At 43.6% G+C, this 19,919-nt stretch overlaps 1 long non-coding RNA gene across 2 annotated transcripts; it reads right to left on the bottom strand.

Annotated features, from left to right (window-relative positions):
- Positions 1–3,054: 3,054 nt before the first annotated feature.
- Positions 3,055–13,659, bottom strand: 0610025J13Rik. 2 transcript variants are annotated; one of them, XR_376450.3, is made up of 3 exons: positions 13,508–13,659; positions 11,768–12,706; positions 3,055–3,692 (listed from the first exon to the last, which is right to left on the bottom strand). It is a non-coding gene; the product is annotated as an RIKEN cDNA 0610025J13 gene (long non-coding RNA). The 2 variants fall into 2 exon arrangements; XR_376451.3 differs by lacking the exon at positions 13,508–13,659 and adding an exon at positions 12,842–13,057.
- Between the last annotated feature and the right edge of the window lie 6,260 nt (positions 13,660–19,919).

Raw genomic sequence — 19,919 nt, 5'->3', positions numbered from 1 at the left:
GTCTCCTGTGACCAACCCCAGTCCCCTGTGACCAACCCCAGTCCCCTGTGATCTAGTCCAGTCCCCTGTGACCCAGCCCAGTCCCCTGTGACCAACCCCAGTCCCCTGTGATCTAGTCCAGTCCCCTGTGACCCAGCCCAGTCCCCTGTGACCAACCCCAGTCCCCTGTGATCTAGTCCAGTCCCCTGTGACCCAGCCCAGTCCCCTGTGACCCAGCCCAGTCCCCTGTGACCAACCCCAGTCCCCTGTGATCTAGTCCAGTCCCCTGTGACCTAACCCAGACCCCTGTGACCCAGCCCAGTCCCCTGTGACCAACCCCAGTCCCCTGTGACCTAGCCTAGTCCCTTGTGACCCAGCCCAGTCCCCTGTGACCCAGCCCTTACTTACTTTTCTGACTTAACTCCTAGCACTCTCCCTCTTCCTACTCAGGTCTCAGCCATGCTGCTTATCTCCGGTCCCTCAGATGCAGCCTGGCATCTCCTCAGTCTCTGTAGTTGGCGTTGAAGCCCTCCCACCCTCTCCCGGCCCTGTCGCTGTCTTTAGAACTGCATGTGGATGGGAACATTTATTAGTCCAGTCTCAGTCCTGTGCCATCGCGGTGAAGATTCCTGTGTGGCTTTCACAGAGTAAACACCTCCTTTCCACCATGGTCACCTTCACCCCACTGCTCAGTCTCCTTTGCCTTAGAATACTTCTTTTGTTCAGAAAATGTGCAAGCACTTTGGGATCAGTTTAGTAAACAAATTTTTTTAGAATAAATTATAAATCTTCTTAATGTTGAAAAATTACAGCTTTGTGGAATTATATTGGGTAAATACAAAACTGTTATGCCCAGAAACAACCCTGCCAACTTGTAACTTTTTTGTTTACTTTTCATATTTCTGTTTCTTAATATACTATGTATGCTGGTCTGCAACTTGTTTTCTTTTTCAATTACCACTAAGCTTAAAAAAGCCACTTCATGGGGTAGGAAAGATGGCTCAGCCACTAAGAGCACTCTCTGCTCTTACAGAGGACCAGAGTTTGGGTCCTAAGTCCATGTGGTGACTCAAAAGCACTTTTAACTCCAGTTCCAGGGGATTTGATGGTCTTGTCTGATTTCTGCAGGCATACACATAGGGTACATACATATATTCTGACACATGTGCATAAAATAAATATTTTAAAAATTGCTTCATGCCTGTTCATCTACTAAGTTTGAAAATATGAAATTATTACTCCTTCAGGTCAGTAGTAATGTAGAACTAGCAGTTTCTTGTGTAATTAACCTAACACATGTATTGCATCTATTCTAATCTTTTAATATGCACATACTAATATACATACTATTGTACATCATGGTTTTACAGGGATTTTCAAAAAATGGCATCTTGTTATATTGCCCAGCTTCCTGAAACTGCATTGTTCAAATAATTCTCCTGCAATCATTTTTCTAATCATTGCCTATTAATGGATACTTAAGTTGCTTGCGTTTTATGTTTGAGCATAAATGGATCTGCAAAGAATAAATCTGTGCTTATTTAGATGCGTGTGCATAGAGTTTTCTGTGTGTGTATGGAGGTGTGTATGCGCACAGTTGGGTCTGTATGGTTAGAGGCCAGAAGTTAACCTTGGGTACTGTTCCTCAGCACCTGTCCACCTTGTTTTTTAACAAGTCTCCCACTAGGACCTGAGGCTCACCTATGAGGCCAGCTGGCCATAAGATGGGATTTTTCTGTCTCAGCTTCCCCAGCACTGGGACGGCAAGCATGTGCCACCATGCCTGACCTTTTTATATGGCTGCTAGGGATCAAAATCAGATCCCCCATGCTTTCATGGCCAGCACTTTGATAATAGAGATATTGCTCCAGGTATTACGCATGCCTTTTTATACATATATTTGTGTACCTATGTCTCTGTCTTTATTTTTCTATATTATCTCTATGTATGTGTATATATACATTAGTGTTTCTGTATAACCGTGTAAGTAGATTCCTATGTGTGTGACTATGGATCAAGGGGTTCACACATTTCACATTTTGACAATTAATGACACAGCATCCTCTAAAACGATCCTAATAATTCCTTTTCCCAAGTGTTCATTCCTTTCAATTACCTGATGGGTAAATTTCTGAGGCACTCTGAAATTATTTTGTTTAACAAAAGATGTGTGGAATACTTGCCTATACCCAGCTCTTTGTTCACCCTGGGACATAAGGAAGGGCATACTTAGCATCAACACACACACACACACACACACACACACACACACACACTCAGACAAACACTCAGGGGCACACATAAAGTGACAATAATTTAATTGTTCTGACCACTCACTACCTCTAGTATGGTTAACTGAAAATATACCAACTGCGTAAGCTGAAGGGCCACTGGAGTTGGGAAGAAGCGAATAGCACCCTGCCTCCTCCACAGACCAGGGGGATGTCATCAAGGGCCCTTACCTGTAGAATGTGCATAATAATTGTGGTTACCCAGCAGGGTGTCTGGAAAGACAAAATGTTCAGATGCTGCACTTGCTGAGAAAGTTAGCTGCTGCCATTGCCCTCCTTTCCTGGACACTCACTCACCAACTTTGAAAGTCTGTCTCTGACCCCCTTACTGTGTGACATTAATCACTGGACACAAAGTATGCCTCGCCCTGAGGAAATAAGATCGATTGTTCCAGGACTAGTGAGATAACTCAGTGGTTAAGAGCACTGGCTACATTGGACACGCAAACTGTATATGCCCCAGTACAGGGGAACGCCAGGGCCAAAAAAATGGGAATGGGTGGGTAGGGAAGTGGGGGGGGGGTATGGGGAACTTTTGGGATAGCATTGGAAATGTAATTGAGGAAAATATGTAATAAAAATATTTTAAAAAATGTAACAATTCTAAAATGATATATTCAGTGAGGGCTGTCTTCAAGGCTAGTGGCATATTTCCAGGAGCAGGTTAATAAATCTTTAATGGTCAGTGCTCTTAACCACTGGGGGGGGGGGGGAAGCACTGGCTAATCTTCCGAAGGACCTGGGTTCAATTTCCAGCACCCACATGGTAGCTCATAACCTTCTGTAACTCCAGTTACAGGAGATCTGATGCCCTCTTCTGGCCTACAAAGGCACTACATGCAAGTGGTGCATATGATATCCACACTAGCAAAGACCCATACTGATTAAAAAAAAAAAAACTATTGTCTTTCTGATCTGAACATGACCCTCTTATGAGAACACCTAGTTGCTATAGTTTCCGTTTTGTTTTATTCTAAAAACGCTAAACATTCCTATACCTTAAGGGGGGTTCTTCTTTGCTATTTCATGGAACCCGGGTTCTAGAATTAGAAAAGCCATTTCAGTTGCCACCAGTGTGATAATTGCTACAGCTAGTCAGGGGAAACACTGTCAATGCTTCGAATATGAACGAGAACGATGCCAAACGGAGCAGTGGGGGTGTTTTAGCCACGACAGACAGATTTCCTGCATTTTTTGCAAATGCTTCAGAAAGTCTTGTTTCTTCCAGGTATGTAAATTTGTGTTCACTGTGGCAGCATAAGCAGGTGGGTGGGAAAGCGCCTGGTCTGCTATGCATGACCATGGAGGCACCTAGTCATGAACACAGCGCTCCCTTCCACAGTTCATTTATCAAGTCTGTTCCAATTAATTGCCATTTGATGCCCAGGCGGTCACAGCAACTGCCGCTCGGCGGAAAGTTTCCTAGAAAAGATCAGACAATGCAAAGAGTTGACATTCTTAACAGGAGAGTGCTGTCCTAGCTGGGAATTCAATAAGAGGAAGGACTTTTGCGAATATAAAGTGTTTTCAGGAGGAGGCATCTCCATTGCTGCTGAGGATCCCCGAGAAAAAGGGCAGACCCAGATTTAAAAATAGCAACGAAGAAATGCTAAAAAGCCATTTGAAAGCAAGCTGAAGTGGGTTCAGCTCACGAAGACCCAAGGTTTTCTGTGTTGAGATTCTACTAGCATGCTCATTTGTCATTACTAAGGGATCCATAGACTACTGACTCCACCTCCAGAGCATCTTAACCTATTTACGGTGATTGAATTCATTTCACCACTTCATGAATGTGAATGTTCTGGCCTCTTCACTAGAAAACCACACAGGCACAGTTAGAGCTTTGTACATACTCTCTGGGCTTCCATAGACCTTCCCCCTCCCCTGACCATGTACTAAGACAGATCTCGGCTGTACTGTGCCAACCACTGACATTGCATTTTTATAGTCATTCTTCTTTCAACACACACTCCATGAGGACTTACTATGTGCCAGGTCTTGATTTTACTGGATTTTAATTGGTATCATATAGTGCGACTTTCCTGTTTCCCTACTAGGCTCTGACCTCAGAGGCAAGGACCAGACCTTCACATGCCCAGTGACAATCCAGTAAATACTTGCTAACTAATTTTTCTCTCCTGTACTCCAAGCCTTCAAACATGCTGTTCCTTTGGCCTGAAATACCATTCATTCCTTTATGTGGTATTTGCAAATTGCTCTCACTAGGAATATCTCTTCTTCAGGAAAAGTGGGTTTTGATACTTAGAAGAAGTCTTAGAAGCCCTCACATGAATCTCTCAAAATGGCTTAACCTCTCTTATTACCATACATTAACTCTTTAAATGTTAGATTCACAGTTTGAATATAAGGCTCAAGAGAACAAGGGTTCCTGCTCCCGTTTGTGTCCTTATATCCAGGAGTTAGGATATGGTGTCATCCTTCACCACTTCATATGGCTTATGGTCCAGCAACACAAGCAATCCTTGGACACTGCTAATACAAGATCTCAGGGCCTACCCAGACCTACTGAATCATATTCTTTAGCTGGCTTACATACATATTAATGTTTGGAACTGTGGTCTTGGACAAATGTACTCTGGTAGTATATGCCAATATATTTCAGCAAATATAGTAAGTGTTGAACTGGACAAATGGAACCAGTTCAGTGTCAGGGTCCATATTACCTAGTACAGGGTTTAGTTCAAAGTAGGTAGCAAGTGCCTGAGGAATGAATCTTCCATTGTTCTGTGTTCGCTGTGTCCTCTTTAACTAACTTAGAAGTCAGATTTGGGGGTGGGGGTGGTGGTAGAGTCTTATTTTAATGTGTTCCTTCTTATCTCTATAGCTTGTGTTTCTGCACTAGTAAGTAATGTCTAGTAAGAATCCATAGGACTGGAAACCAACTTGATGCTTTGGTATTGTCTAGCACATTATCCTCTTGCGAATCCAGAGGGGATGTTTTGGCCTGTAGGGTATGTGTGGGTAGCTAGGATTGTTTGCAGTTGTCTGAAGACCTTGAATCTTCATGCTGTGCCTCTAGTCTTAAATTTCATCCCTGTGAGGAATATCCCACTCAGGGCAACAAAATGGAGGAGCTCTAAGGAGGAGAAGTTTGGATTTCCAGTCTCAGCTCTTTGCTCAGGACACTGTTTGGTTTGAAGAGGCCTAATTATGCCACTTACACAAGCAAACAGTGAAGCCGATCCTTCAGAGGAGTACGTTTTACTGTAATTGCCTCTTCCAGATTTTCTCAAGGCAAAAACATTGCTTTTTTGGCATTTGGTCTTAGTATTAGGACAACTTACAGACTGTGGGCAAAGGCTTTGTGAAAACAGGCATATTGGTGCATAAGGTTAGCTTTTTATTTTGAAATGGGGTATAAAAATTATGGCAATGTGTTTATTGAACACTTGATGTTTGGGGTGAACATTTCAGAGCATATGCGCGTATCTATCGAGCTTGATGCTACAAAGGCAACCTTTGAGCTTTGTGAGCTCATGTCTTCACATCAAGGTTTTATTCTGCTTTAAAAAAGGTTTAGTGGGGCTGGTGAGATGGCTCAGTGGGCAAGGGCACTTGCAACCAAGGCTGATGACTTGAGTTCAATGTCTGGGCACCCTATGGCAGAAGAGGAGAACCAACTTCTATAAGTTGTTCTTTAACCTGTCAACACACAGAAACATACATACATATGTACGTACATACATACATACAGAAATAAATGTAAAGATTTTAGTTAATTAGAATGTGAACATCTAAGCGTAGTTGCCGTTGCTCTGTTTCTTTAGAGCTATAGGGTTTTATTTAAATAATTATTGTTGTTATTGGTATGTATTGCACTGCATGTGTGTGTTTGGGTGGGCACTTGGGTGTTACTAGGATTTAACTGAAGTTCTTGAGCATTTTAGGTAAGTGTTCTACTACTGAGATAACACCAACCTTTTAAACACTTTTCATTTCGAGACACACATGTTCTACACTATAAAGGCTGGCCTTGAACTGGAGACTCTCCTATCTCTGTCTCCCGAGTAGCTGAAATTACAGGTCTGTGCTACCAGGACCAGTTCAAAGCTATGGAATTTTAGAAGAAAGAGTTGGAATCTTAAATCCTGCAACTTTGACCTTTAAATTCTAGATCACATGAATTTTTTCAATGTAAGTACACTGGAGTCACATAAGTCAGGAGTGATGACCAGAAAGCAGTGTCGCTGTCTCCAGCCTGGCCTCTCTGGGGGAGTAGCTACCTTCTCAGGTCCCATTGAGAGTTCTGCAATATTCAGGGATGTTCTCAGGTCCATGGGCATTTCTTCTCTAGCTTTCTGAGATACAGTTTTTTTTTTTTTTTTTTCACGACAAAAGCTTATTTTCCTAGGTTACCAAAGTCACTCTGCTTATACAGGTTCGCCAAAGACACACCATTGCTACTGGGGTCACACCTCTGTTGGTTCCCAAACCCACTGCAGTGCTGTCCCACTGTCTATAGATATGGCTGACACTTTGCTACTCCATTCTTGCCTCTGCCCAGAAGACTCTCAAACAAAAGCAGACTGCACACCTGGGTCTGGTTAGATCTGCTCAGGAGCTGTCCTTTCTACATCATGATTTCTGCATGCTGCCTCAGCACACAGGAGAGGCCATAACTCTGGTCTTTTGTTCAGACGTCTTAGAGCATGCCCGTTTGTCTGTACCACGTCATTGGAAGTGGGCAATGGAAACGGCTGTAGGTGCATTCATGATGGCTGACTGCCTTTGCTCCCTTTCTCCCACGTAATCCAAGAGAAACACCAGGCCTGCCATCAACTCTATCTTGTCAAGGAGCAGCAGGTTTTCTGAGGCTGTTTCTGGAACTTTTCCCCGTTTATTTGGGGACCTGAGTTGCTTACGGTTGTAGATAGGGTTGTTACTGTTGTGATGAAGCACCGTGATTAAAAGCAAATTACAGACGAAAGGCTTTGTTTGGCTTATGCTTCCACATCATAGTCCATCATTAAAGGAAGTTTGGGCAGGAACTCAAACAGGGTAGAAACCTGGAGGCAGGAGCTGATGCTGATGCTGTTGCTTACTGGCATATTCCTCTTTGTTTGCTCAGACTGTTTTCTTATGGAACCCAGAACCATCAGCCCAGGGTTGGCACCCCCCACAATGGGCTGGGTCCTCCCACATCAATCACCAATTAAGAAAATACCCTACAGGTTTGCCTACAGTCCAGCCTTATAGAGGCTTTTTTTTCCTTCAGTTAAGGTTCCCATCTCTTAAATGACTGTAGTCTGAGTCAAGTTGACATAAAACTATTTAGCTCAGATCCTGTAAAATAAAATATAAATGAAATACATTCTTACTCCAGGAAGGAAGAATCAGGGCACCACTAAAATCAAGCAAAGCCAACCCCAAAAGTGCAAATAACTCAATGTCTAATGTCTGGGATTCACTCACAATCTCCTGGGTTCCTCCAAGTAACTTGGGCTATTTCTCTTGGCTCTACTCTCTGCAGCGCACATAGCTTATCTTCTGGACTACAGTTGACTCCACTCCACCACTGCTGCTGTTCTTAGTGGTCATCCCATGGTATTGACATCTTTAAAATGCTGGCATTTCCTAGTGCAGCTTGGCTGCACGTTCACCAATAGCCTCTCCCAGATTCTCTTCATGGTGCCAAACCTCAGCTTCTCTCCATAACCCTTTCAGTTCTGGGCTCCAACTGCTACCGAGGCTGCACCTTCACCAATGGCCTCTCCTGAGCACTCACAGTGTTGAGCCACAGCTGCTCTCTATGACCTCTTCATGTCTTCAAAACGAATACCATCTGGATGACTCTTAAACTACCAAGTTCTGCCGCCAGCTCCTGATACAACTTTGGCCATTCCTAGAATATCACTTCTGTGTGCTGATTTGGAGGAAACACTTTCCAGAAGATTTCACCTTAGGGATGCTGGTCTCATCTTAGTAACCACTAATTTCTCAGTTCTCTCTAACCAGCATCAATTGTCCCAGTAAAGCAAAGGTTTAATTCCAGTGGTTTTGGTCTCTTGTTAATCGTGGCTGATTCTTCAGTCACAGCTGTCCAGAAACACAGATGTGTAATTTAAAATATGCAATGGTCTTGACAGGGTTATTAAGAGAATTTCAAACATCCCTATGAAATGTTTCCAGCCAGGCTTCTATTGCCTACATTGTTCTCAACGTAGAACAGCTCACCAAGCTTTGAACAATCAACTATTTTTCTCACCCAAAGTTTCAAGTCCCTTCACAATCCTTCCCAAAGTAACAATGTCAAGTCTGTCACGTTAGTACCCTACTCCTGGTACTAATTTCTGTGTTAGTGAGGATTACTATTACTGTGATGAAACACCATGTCCAAAAGCAAGTTGGGAAGAAAGGGTTTATTTGGCTTATACTTCCATGTCATAGACTATCACTGAAGGAAGTCAGAGCAGGAACTCAAACAAAGCAGGAACCTGGAGGCAGGAACTGATGCAGAGGCCATAGGGGAATGTTGCTTACTGACTTGCTCTCATGGCTTGCTCAGAGTGCTTTTTTATAGAATCTAGGACCACCAGCCCAGGGATGGCACCACCCACAACTGCTATCCACCCATCAATCATTAATTAAGAAAATGCTCTACAGATTTTGCCTGCAGTCCAATCTTATGAAGGCATTTTCTCAGTTGAGGATTCCATCTCTCAAATGACCCTAGCCTGTGTCCAATTGACATAAAACTAGCCAGGTCAACTGACCCCTTGTCACCTTGACACAAAAACATGTCACTATTAAGCTGTAACCCTCCCCACTCCAAAAAAAGAACAGATTGGTCTAGAGGTCAAGCATCCTAAGTTCTCAGCACCCAAAGCAACAGGCACTATAGGTTATAGTGGCCACAGATGGACGTCAGTTTCAATCTTGTTACTTCCTATCCATTCTGAGACTCTGTTGTCTCAGGTGACAAAATGAGGAAATTCTTAGAAGAGGCAAGGAGCATGAAGTAGGGTTATGTACACTGTGCTTATCAGAGGTTCTGACTTACTATTAGTGCTTGCCACTATTACTAAAATGCAAGAAGTATGGGCTGGTGAGATGGCTCAGTGGGTAAGAGCACCCGACTGCTCTTCCGAAGGTCAGGAGTTCAAATCCCAGCAACCACATGGTGGCTCACAACCATCTGTAACAAGATCTGACACCCTCTTCTGGAGTGTCTGAAGACAGCTACAGTGTACTTACATATAATAAATAAATCTTTAAAAAAATGCAAGAAGTATTTTTACCAGTAGACTGCGTAGCAGTAGTGTTATGTCTCCAGCCACTTGTCCCTTATCCACTGCTATCTATTTTTATTCATTGATTTGTTTCCCCCGAGACATTTGGGTCAGTATGATTCCCTACGTAAGAGTGACAGATGGGCTCTCATGACTTATAGTGAACTCCAGAGTCTTTCTCTTTGTTCTTAGGCCCTGTGATCTGACTCTAGTGTCACTTCCCTTTCTCACGTCTCTCCATATCTCTTCCTCTCCACTCCACTGAAGACAAGTCAACATTCCCTGTGTATAACCCCCACCCTGCATCAATGGAATGATGGAATTCCATCTGGATGATGGATGGCCCTTCATCTGGAATCTAGATCTTGTCTCTTTTTTGGTCTCCTGCTCACGTGCCATCTCCTCTACCAAACCTTGCTAGACCATAATAAACTCATGGCTCTTGAGACTCTTATCCTTTGTCATTGTCAAGGTGTCAACGGAAAACTTATACTTCAGATTTGCACCTGCACATCCTGTGTTAGGCACCTGGTATACCTATCTGACTCAATCTTTCTTTCTTTCTTTCTTTCTTTCTTTCTTTCTTTCTTTCTTTCTTTCTTTCTTTCTTTCTTTCTTTTTTCTCCCTCTTTCTTTTTAAAAAAATCTTTTCTCTCATATCTATCACATCCAGACTTCAGATTCCCCCTCCTTCCTCTTTTCCCAGTCCCCCACCCCGCTTCCCCAGATCCCCTCCTCCTCTGTTTCCCTTCAGAAAAGGGCAGCCCTCCCATGGACATCAACCAAGCATGGCATATCAAGTTGCAGTAAGACTTGGCACCTTCCCTCATATTAAGATTGGATGAGGCAATCACGTAGGAGCAAAAGGGTTCCCCCAACAGGGAAGAGTCAGAGATAGCCTCTGCTCCCACTGTTAGGAGTCCCACAAGAACACCAAGCTACACCGCTGTCACATATATACGCAGCCGACCTAGGTTAGACCAGCACAGGTTCCCTGGTTGTCATTTCAGTTTCTGTGAGCTCCTATGAGCCCCAGTTAGTTGATTCTGTGGGCTGTTTTATTGTGGTGTCCTTAATCCTTCTTGCTCCTACAATCCTTCCTCTCTCCTCTTCCACAGGATTCCCGAGTTCCAGCTAATGTTTGGCTGTGCAGTTTTAGATTTCTAAATAGAGTTTGTCAACACTCAGATACTGCATTTGGGGCTAAACAATTATTATTATTTTTTTCGTGGTGAGCTGCATTGTTTATCTAATGTGGTTGGCAGTTACTCTTTCCTCTACTTACTAGGGGCTTGTAACACCTTCTGCCTACATTTGTAGCCACTAAACCCAGCCCCACACATTGCAATTTGTCTCTGGGATGTCAGACTGACCTCCAGTTGAGAACCAGTCCCACTGAGTCCCTCCGTGAAACAGTGGAGGTGTGACCATGGCTGGATCTAGGAATATGCTTATGAAAAAGAAACAGGTAATTCATATCATGCCTTCACTAGCTGTCAATAGAAGCATGGGACCCACTCTGGAGCTTTGCACTGGAGATGGGGAAGTGAATGGAGGCAGTGCAGGGTGAGCAACTTATCCTATCACGTTAAGGTTAGGAGCCGGAGTCAATCAGGAGTTCGAGTAGGTAGGCTCCTCACCACTGGGGACTGAACCAGAGCTGAGCCTCTCAAACTCTCTGAGCTTCAACTATTTCATTCAGGATAAAATGAAAACAGGATAAAAATGGAAAGCCTCATAGTCCTTCTGTGAAGACAGATGAGATTCTATACATCATGTAGTTAGCCCAGAGCCTGGAATGTAGAATGTACTTAACAATCACGCATGGCTACCATTGCCATCACGATCAACAGTTAGGATGTGTTTCTATCCTCACAGTGATGTGATTTCCACTTGGTCAGTGGGTTGTGGTCTGAATCTGCAGCTTTGGATCCCAGCCTTCCCAGAATCATAGTCACCTGACAAAACGAAGTCAGAACCTTATGCTGGAAGGACCCTTTATATTATAGACTCTGGGTGTTAATTTCTACAGCAAAAGTTCTACTTCAACTGACTGATACTATCTTCACGTCTAGCTGTCATTGGGAAACTCAATAGCTGCATTATTGCACATCTTGGAGTAGTAGAGGTGCTATAGGATCAATACTGGATATCAACGTGTGTTGATTCAAAGAAAATGCACCTGCCTGCAGTTCACTAACACACAATCTCCAAGACTCCTTTAGGCTCTAAGAAATAGACTCTTACCTTTAGACCAGTTGGCATTAGCTTGGAGCAACACTTGATTTTTGGAACGAAAGTGTATGAGCAGCTGCTTTGGCTGAGAGAAGAAATCTGGGACAGAAGCTCAGGGATCAACCATAGGTAGTTGGTGGAGCCAGCTACCTCCTTTAGCCAGTCGGCTAAGAATATGTGTCAGGGCAGGCTAGCTTACAGAAAGATGAAATGATTCTCTTTCCTTACAAAATAAATACCAAACACGTCAATAAAATGTAGGTCTGAACTAGGTCTATGACCAGCAAACTGACATAGGAAAAAGCACTTAACGTTCAGGAACCCGTCTTTACGCAACTGTAAAGGGAGGCTATGGGATGAATTTGGCAGTTGTACATTACTGCTGCACACATTGGAGAGGGGATACACACAGTTATTGTAGACTTTACTAGCCACCAACAAAATGTCTGACAAACATAAATATATCTGAAAGTTGTTGTTGTTGTTGTTTTTTTTAAATAGGTTGGTTCATTCATTCATATGTTCATTCACGCTACTGTTGTGGGAGCACACACTCTTCGCTGAGCGTATACTGGGATCACAGACTGCCTTCGTCCTCAGGTTGGGTTTACATAAAGCAGTTAGATCAACTCCTAGGGCAGAGCACTTAGACAGGAGTTTCTGAGCTGGGTAGGCTAAGACGGGTGGCCTTTGTTGGAAATGCTGTTGCTAGTGGCTGGGACCAGGTCCAGCCAGCTCACAGCAGCTTGCTTTGGGGTCGCACTGACGCTTGCCTGGTCGCCGGTAGGTGGCGGCAGACGCCCTGGCGGAAGGCGTTGCGCTGCGCCCCGCTGGCTTGGCTCCGCCCGCCGGGTCCGATGCTTCGCGCTCCGCCTCCGGAGCAGCCGAGTGCGTCTGAGGCGATCCCGTGCCAGGCTTGGGGACGCTGCCAGGTTTCTCTCAAATCTTGGCCTAACAAAGGGAAGCAAATTACAAAAATGGAAATTTTCAAACTAGCGTTCAGTTGTATTGAAATCGACGTTTGTGTAGCACGCAGGCACAGACCACATTCATGCTATTTTGTGATTAAAACGATACCAAAAATACCTCCTTGCTTTAGTTTTCATCTTCTAAAACGGCCTCTTCCCCTTTTCTAATTGCTGCTTTACTTTGGGGGAGCAGCGAGCCCCCGGCCACCGTAGAATTGCTAACATTTGCATCAGGACAGTTGAAATCTGGCCCGGGCTGCTATTCTCTCTGTCGTCCCCACCCCAGTCTTTCCTCCTCCCCGTCTCTTAGACTCCGCTGTTTCTCTCGTTCTGTCCTCCCCCCAACCCCCCTTCCTCCTTTTCTTTGGGAGTTGAACTTTAACCCAACCTTGTGTGTCCTTTCAGCCTAGGGGAGTACAGATAAAGACATTGCTAGGCACTGTACGGGGAAGTTTTGTGTCTTGTGTACTCGGTTTCAAGTCTTAGGACAGCGCGTAAATCCTCAGGGCTCCTCTTGATTCAAGCAGCAAAACCTGACCATGGCCTCACCAAAGCTCTGGTTACCTTGCTCTCCCATTAAAAAACAAAAACCAAACCAAAACAAAAAAAACCCCAATGATTTTGAAGCGGCTCTTGAGCTGGCTCTTGAATGGATTTTACTTAACATGAAGTTGTATAGAGCCCGACTGTGTCCTCTTGGCTTGTTTTTGCAGTTGCTAGACAGGCCCAGTCCCCAGTGGGCTTGTGTGAAAGGCGCCCTCCTCCCACCCCCAGCTCTCCGCACCATTTCTTTCCTTGGAAGCTTTGACTGTCTCCTTCCGCAGCAGCTGTGTCTGCAGTGCCTGGAGACAGGTGGGGGAGTAGCCTCCCGCTGAACCTGCCAATTCCCTCTCCAAGGACTGTCTGAATAGCTATTAAAAATTAAAGGACACGCACACGTACACACACACACACACACACACACACACACACACACACACACACACACACACGCTTTCGTTCTTTGTTTTCTGGTGGAGGTCACTGTCACACCAGAGCAATGGTACTGCTTTGCCGACTGAGATTAAATTCTACAGTCCTTCTCTTGTCGGCACTCACCAGCCCACAAGAACCCATTGCCACATCTTTTGGGCCCTCTAGAAGATCTGAGTTCTAGGAGTGGTCAAGTGCCCACTTGCAATGGATCTGGAGAGAGAGGTGCTCCCAACCCCAGGAGATAAACACAGAGCTCATGAGACCATGGTTGCAGTTAGGGATCCCTTGTTTATCTGTATTTGAGTCTCAAAACTAGAACTTTCTAGGGCAGGTGTTGAGTATCCTCTGCACACTGGTAAGAGTTTAACAGGTTCCAGAAGAGAACCGGAAGTCACATTTTCGTTCCCAGCCTGGATTCAGGACCTTCTGCTCTTCCCTGGGGGCTTGACCCTCAGTACCCAGCTACCTCTCTGCTTTTCCCAGGGCTGTTGCCCGCTCTTAGAATTCCTCCTCCTCCTCTTCTCTGATTAGCAAACGTTTGGTCTCTTTAAAGACGTCTTTCAAACACACCCTCTCCAGTCTTTCATGGCTGTGCCTGTGCTTGGGTACCTCTGTAGTCAGTAATCCTGCCTTAAGTTAAATGGGACAAAGTTGCTTGACATACCTGCTGTGCTGTGCTGTGCTGTGCTGATCTCTCTCTCCCTCTCCCTTCCTCCCTCTCCCTTTCTCCACCCCTCCTCTCCACTCCCTACCTCCCTCTCTTTTCCTCTCTCTCCTTCCCCCAATCTCCACTCTCCTTTCCTTTCTCTTCCCCCTTCTCTCCCTTCCTCCCCTTTATCCCCTGAGAGAATATATTCTTTGCTCAGGCCAGGAATGTATCTTTATTTATCTCCTAGCCTGCACACCAAAGATGCCCGGGAAACTCTATGTGATGATAAGGAAACACACCTGGTTCTTAAATGATCCCAAAGGGCCAGCTTGTTTTTCTCCAGTTCTTGCTCCATTGGCAGGCATCTCTAAGTATGTCTGCAGAGTGGAAAGGAAAAACTTAAGGTTGTGTTCACACGTGACTTTTCCATAGTTCAGGGAGAGTCTTCTACTAATGAAGGTTTGATGAGCACACAGATGAAAACTCCTGTACCCCAGCGTGTGCACAGGAGCAGCACTCAAGGAAGACCTGCGACCCGAGAAGGTTTCAGGCATCTGCGTGGGCTCTAATGTATGTAACTTAAGGGTTAGAGAAACAAGTTGTAGTCAGCAGACTTGATTCACTCACTTGCTTAAGCTAGAAACCTGGAGATGGGCTTGAGAGCCTTCTCCTCCAACTTCCCACATTTAGTCTTCAAGTCATGTCACCTCTTGGAGACCCTCAGATCTCTTCACTGGTCCTCAGCCCTGCTGTGTTCCAAGTCATTATCACTTCCTACTCAGACCGTTGCAATGCCTCCAGCTTTCTCTCTAGTCTTCCAGTATCACCATCCTGGCATACTTAAGCCTTGTATAACTCTTTGCCTTAGTGTAGTCTCCCCACTCCTTAGCCCCATTTTTTGGCACTCTCAGTATATTGTGCTTCATGTCTTTGAACTTGCTGGACTCTCACTGGTTTTGAAGGCTTATCCTTGAGGTCTTCTGGGAATATCATTTCCTCAGTGTTCCGTCGTCAAGAGTGCATCCCTAGAGGTATAACCCATACTTCTCTCCACTCCATCCCTTCTGGATCAATCAGATAAACATTATTGTCATTCCTGGTGTCTGAGTCTTCCTTCATGCCACTTTTCACTGGTTATAAGTATAAAGTTATTGCATTTGATTTATTTTCTGTCTGCTTTTCTGTATATGATATATCACATGAAGTAGGGATCATTTCTCAGGCTCCAAAGCGTTCACCTGAACAGCTAGTACTCCACGTATATCAGGTGGTCAAGAAATATGTTTTGGATGTTGATATAAGGGGAAATGTTAGCAGGTCATTTGTCATGGACATGTGACATGAAAATAGTCACATGTAAAACTAGTTTCACACTGTAAACAAAGAAGCTCACCTGAAACAAGACTCAAAGATGTTTGTGTGTGAGAAACAAGGCAAGGGAAGACTTGAGCCACAGTGTGATATCCTCCAGCCCTTCCCTACTGCTATTTGAAAAATCAGAAGAGAAGGAGAGAAAACAATATTTGTTTTACAGCTCTACCATGATCCAGCCCTCCCTTCCCTCTTCCCCTGCTTCAAGTACATCCTGTACTTTTGGCAACATGTTGACTGGATATTTAAAAGCTGTGAACTGTTCTGAAAATTTCACATACTGGGTTATGAGCCATGTGTGTTTGATCAAAATTCAATTACTCCACTGTACCATACTTGGAAGCCTATCATCCCGAGTTATGAAGTATGACGAAATAGGGAACCTAATTGGTTCAGTATGGGAAGAGTATCAACCAAGCTTGTTATGATAAATAGCTTCCTGTGTTAAGGGTTCTCCAGAGCTTACAAGCATCTTGGCTTGCCTCCTTCGCTGCAATAGGGTTATTGCTCCTAGGGACCCCCTAGATCACTGTCCCTCCAGGCAACTGCCATTTTCTCCCACTTACTCCTTCCGTACAAGAAAGGTTCAGTGTGTTTCTCCCCTTCTTTATTTCTTTATTTAGAATTTGAGCATCTGATAACTTCTTTACCCTTTTTCCCTTATAAAAACAATATTTCAAATATTTCAGTTACAGAAAATGGTGAAATATACAGAAAATATCCTTGTAGCCACTACTTAGAACTAAGAAATAATCTTTTTTTTTTCATACTTTAATCAGCTTTTCTTATGATGTTTTTCTGACTTCTTGAGGGCCAGGTTGTATGCTAGTATGGTAGGATTTACTGGCTCATCCTGAGTTGCTTCACTCGGAAGGACATGCAGGTTATTATATTGACAAAGCTGCAAGTTACAAGTCTCCCAGGTGTTGACAGTTTGGCTGTGTTAACTACCCATTGCAGCACTGTGGCAAAATACCTGCCGGAAGCAGCTTAAGGGAGGAGGGTTCATCTTTGCACTTGGAGTCCTGTCAATCATGGCAGAGAAAGCATGGTGGTGGGAATGCCTGGTGGAGAGTCCTCAACGTTGCCGAGCAGGAGGCAGAGTGAGCTGGCTGCCACCTTCAGAGAATCTGCTTTCACCCTCCAGACCCTATAACCTAAAGGGCCTGTGGCCTTCAAGGTGACACAACAAGCTGGGAGCCAGACTTTCAGGACATGAGCCTGAGGGAGACATTTTGGACTGAAAACATAACTGTCAAAGAGTTGCTGGCTTATACTGTTGACAAGATTACAAGGACTCATAGAGGCTTGTTCTGGAGGTAAGAAGAAAAACCAAGAAAATTGTCTGAATGATTCAGAGAAGATTAAAAACAAAACAAAATATTTCCATGATTTTTGGTCATTGACAATCCATGTACACAACATTTTGGGGGAGTGACATCTTGGGTAGGGTTAGAAGTGTTACCTTTTAGTGATTTTAATAAAATAATCACAACTGGGTGTTTGCCATTTTCTTTTCTTATTATTTTAAGGGTCAGGGTTTTATGTAGCCCAGGCTGGCCTCCAACTCACTATGTAGACTTGGACCCTTGGTTTTCCATCCTCCCAAGTGCTGGAATTACCCCTGTCCAGTGGGTGATTGCCAATTTAAAACATTGTTAAAAAAATAGTCAAAACAGCAACATTGAGGTTGGTTTCCTTGACTGTCAGCCTCAGGCTCCAGTTATTTTGCCCATGTTTGGCCTTACTTCAAGTCTGCTACCTGGTTTACTTCTCCAAGTTTCCTTTCATTTTATCCTCTACTTGCATCTGACCATCATGTTTAGCTTGTTAACAAAAATACAAAATGCTAAGTGTGCATCTGTCTACTGGAAATTTTTGAGTGTGCGTGTTCCATAAAATGTTGTTTTGGTGAAAAGCAAGGGCTTTAGCTTGTCCTTGGCAACAATTCATTAATCATGAGTACTGCAGTACGCAACCAAGGAGCAGGAAAAGATCCTTGGTGCAGTAAGCTCTCAGCCTGCAAAAGCCAGATTGAGTGCCTTGTGGGCTAAGGAGCTTGAGTGGCAGTGTGCTCAGGACCAAGGTGGAGCTCTGTTCTGTAGTTACCAGGGTTGCCTTCAAGACTGCATTACCTGAACATTATGGATGCCAAAGAGGTCTGCTTGTCTTTCCTGTATCTTTCTGCCAGGTGGATATTAGTTTCCTGGCTCTTCTACAATTTTAATGTGGAATTTCCAACAAGGAAGCATCCCTAGGAGCTACACATTTCAAAAACTAAAATGACTGTGGACATTTAGATATAGCTCCCTTTTGGCAGATCAGTTTTTGTTTGTTTGTTTGTTTGTTTGTTTGTTTTTTGTTTTGTAGTAAATCTTCCCTGATTGGATAGCACCGGAACAGAGGGAATGATCGCTGTTATCCATGCATGGTGATTAAGCAAATAGTTCTTGTCTCTGTACTAGGGATAAAGCATAAAGCTCTGTTTGACTGTAAGAAAGTTAAGTGCTAGAGAATTTTTGGAATGCAGAGAATAATCAAAGGAATCCAGTTACTAGCAAGTGGTTATTTTAAAGACAAATAGTAGGTAAGAGATGCTTTTTCTTAGAAGTAAGAAGATGCTTAATGGAGACATTAAATATGTCTTCTCTGTGTGTTTTTTTTTTAAAGAGAGCAAAGTAACATTTAATGAAAATCATTTTCTCAAGAAAAGATACTCTTTAATTTTTCTCTTTGGGAAGAGTTTGCCACTTTTTCATAAGCTTCAATGTCTTAATATGTATTTGTTGCTGTTCTCAAACAGCAGGCCTTGAACCTGAAGCAGTTCTCTTGCTCCAGGCTCTTAAGTGCTGGGATTGCATGAATGTACCACCATACCCAACTTCAATGCATTAAGACTTAGTTTCACTAAATGCAGGTCAAACCTCAAAACAGCAAATGCCAGTGCTAACACATCTGTATCAATAATTACAATATATACTTCTTAATGCAATAAAAACAGTACCACTACGGAAGTACCAAATCGTATAAATTGAATTGGTGCTGACAGGAGAATTTCCCTCTCGAATTTCAAGTGCCAGATGTGGTGTTCTATGTCTCTTTCCCGTATTCTTTATCGGTCTTTGGTCCATCTGCATTAATCCACATAGGTTACCATATATCTCATTTTATCTCAAGCACAGCAGAGGAAAGCCTAGCCATGTGGACTAGTTTTGAGATAAATGATACCCTGGAGCAATGAGATGTATGGAAAACAGAGTTATTTTATTTCTTTAGAAAAAATTGGAGTGAAAGTTTTCTCAAAAGAACACAGTAATAATCATCTTCAGGACTTTGCTCTATTGGTCTGGGATCATGGCTCAGTGGTTAAGAGTACTAGCTGTTCTTCCAGACATCCCGGTACAATTCCCAGCACCCACATGACAACTCACAACTGTCAGTATCTCCAGTCCCAGGGGACCCAATGGTCTCTGACCTCTACTGGCACCAGGCACACATGCACTAGGCAGACAGACAGGTAGGCAAAATACTCAGACATGTAACAACAACAAAAATAATAATAAAAGAATTGTACTTTCTAGGCCCCACCCACCAATGGTAATTTACAGGCAATAAACCAACCACAGTTGAGCGTCAGTGTTCTCGAGGGAGGAGCCCCTTGACAGGCTATCTGATCGCAATGCTCATCCATGTGCATATACATGAATAATGCTAAATGGACTCAGTATGGTGTGTGTGTGTGTGTGTGTGTGTGTGTAACAATATGCACTAATAATTGAAGAAGTCATGCATTTGAGGAGGGATGGAAGGAGTTGGAATGATGGAAATTATGTAAATACAGTATTCAAGTGAAATTATAAAGGAGAAATGTGTTCTGAACACTGGGAGATGGGGAAGTCAGCACACTTTTCCTATAAAGAACCAGATAGTAAATATTTGCCTGCTGTAAGCCTCTGTCAGAGCCACTCAGGTCTCATGTGCAGTGCAGACATGCTTATAGAGCATGCAACATATGTGTGGCTGCTTCCAGTCTAGCTATGTTGACAGATACTGAACTCTGAATTTCATTTAACTTTCATGTATTAAAGAAGCTTTCTTTTTCTGCTCCCCCCCAACATACTACAAATATAAAGCATGCATACAGTAACAGGTTGGATTTGATTCACAGGTCTTCTCCATAACTGATCCAGGCTCTGATGCT

The sequence above is a fragment of the Mus musculus genome, chromosome 4, assembly GCF_000001635.26.
Source record: "Mus musculus strain C57BL/6J chromosome 4, GRCm38.p6 C57BL/6J".
Taxonomy (NCBI): Eukaryota; Metazoa; Chordata; class Mammalia; order Rodentia; family Muridae; genus Mus; species Mus musculus.
The sequence above is the reverse complement of the archived record's forward strand: the minus strand, read 5'-3'. Positions and strand labels throughout refer to the sequence as shown.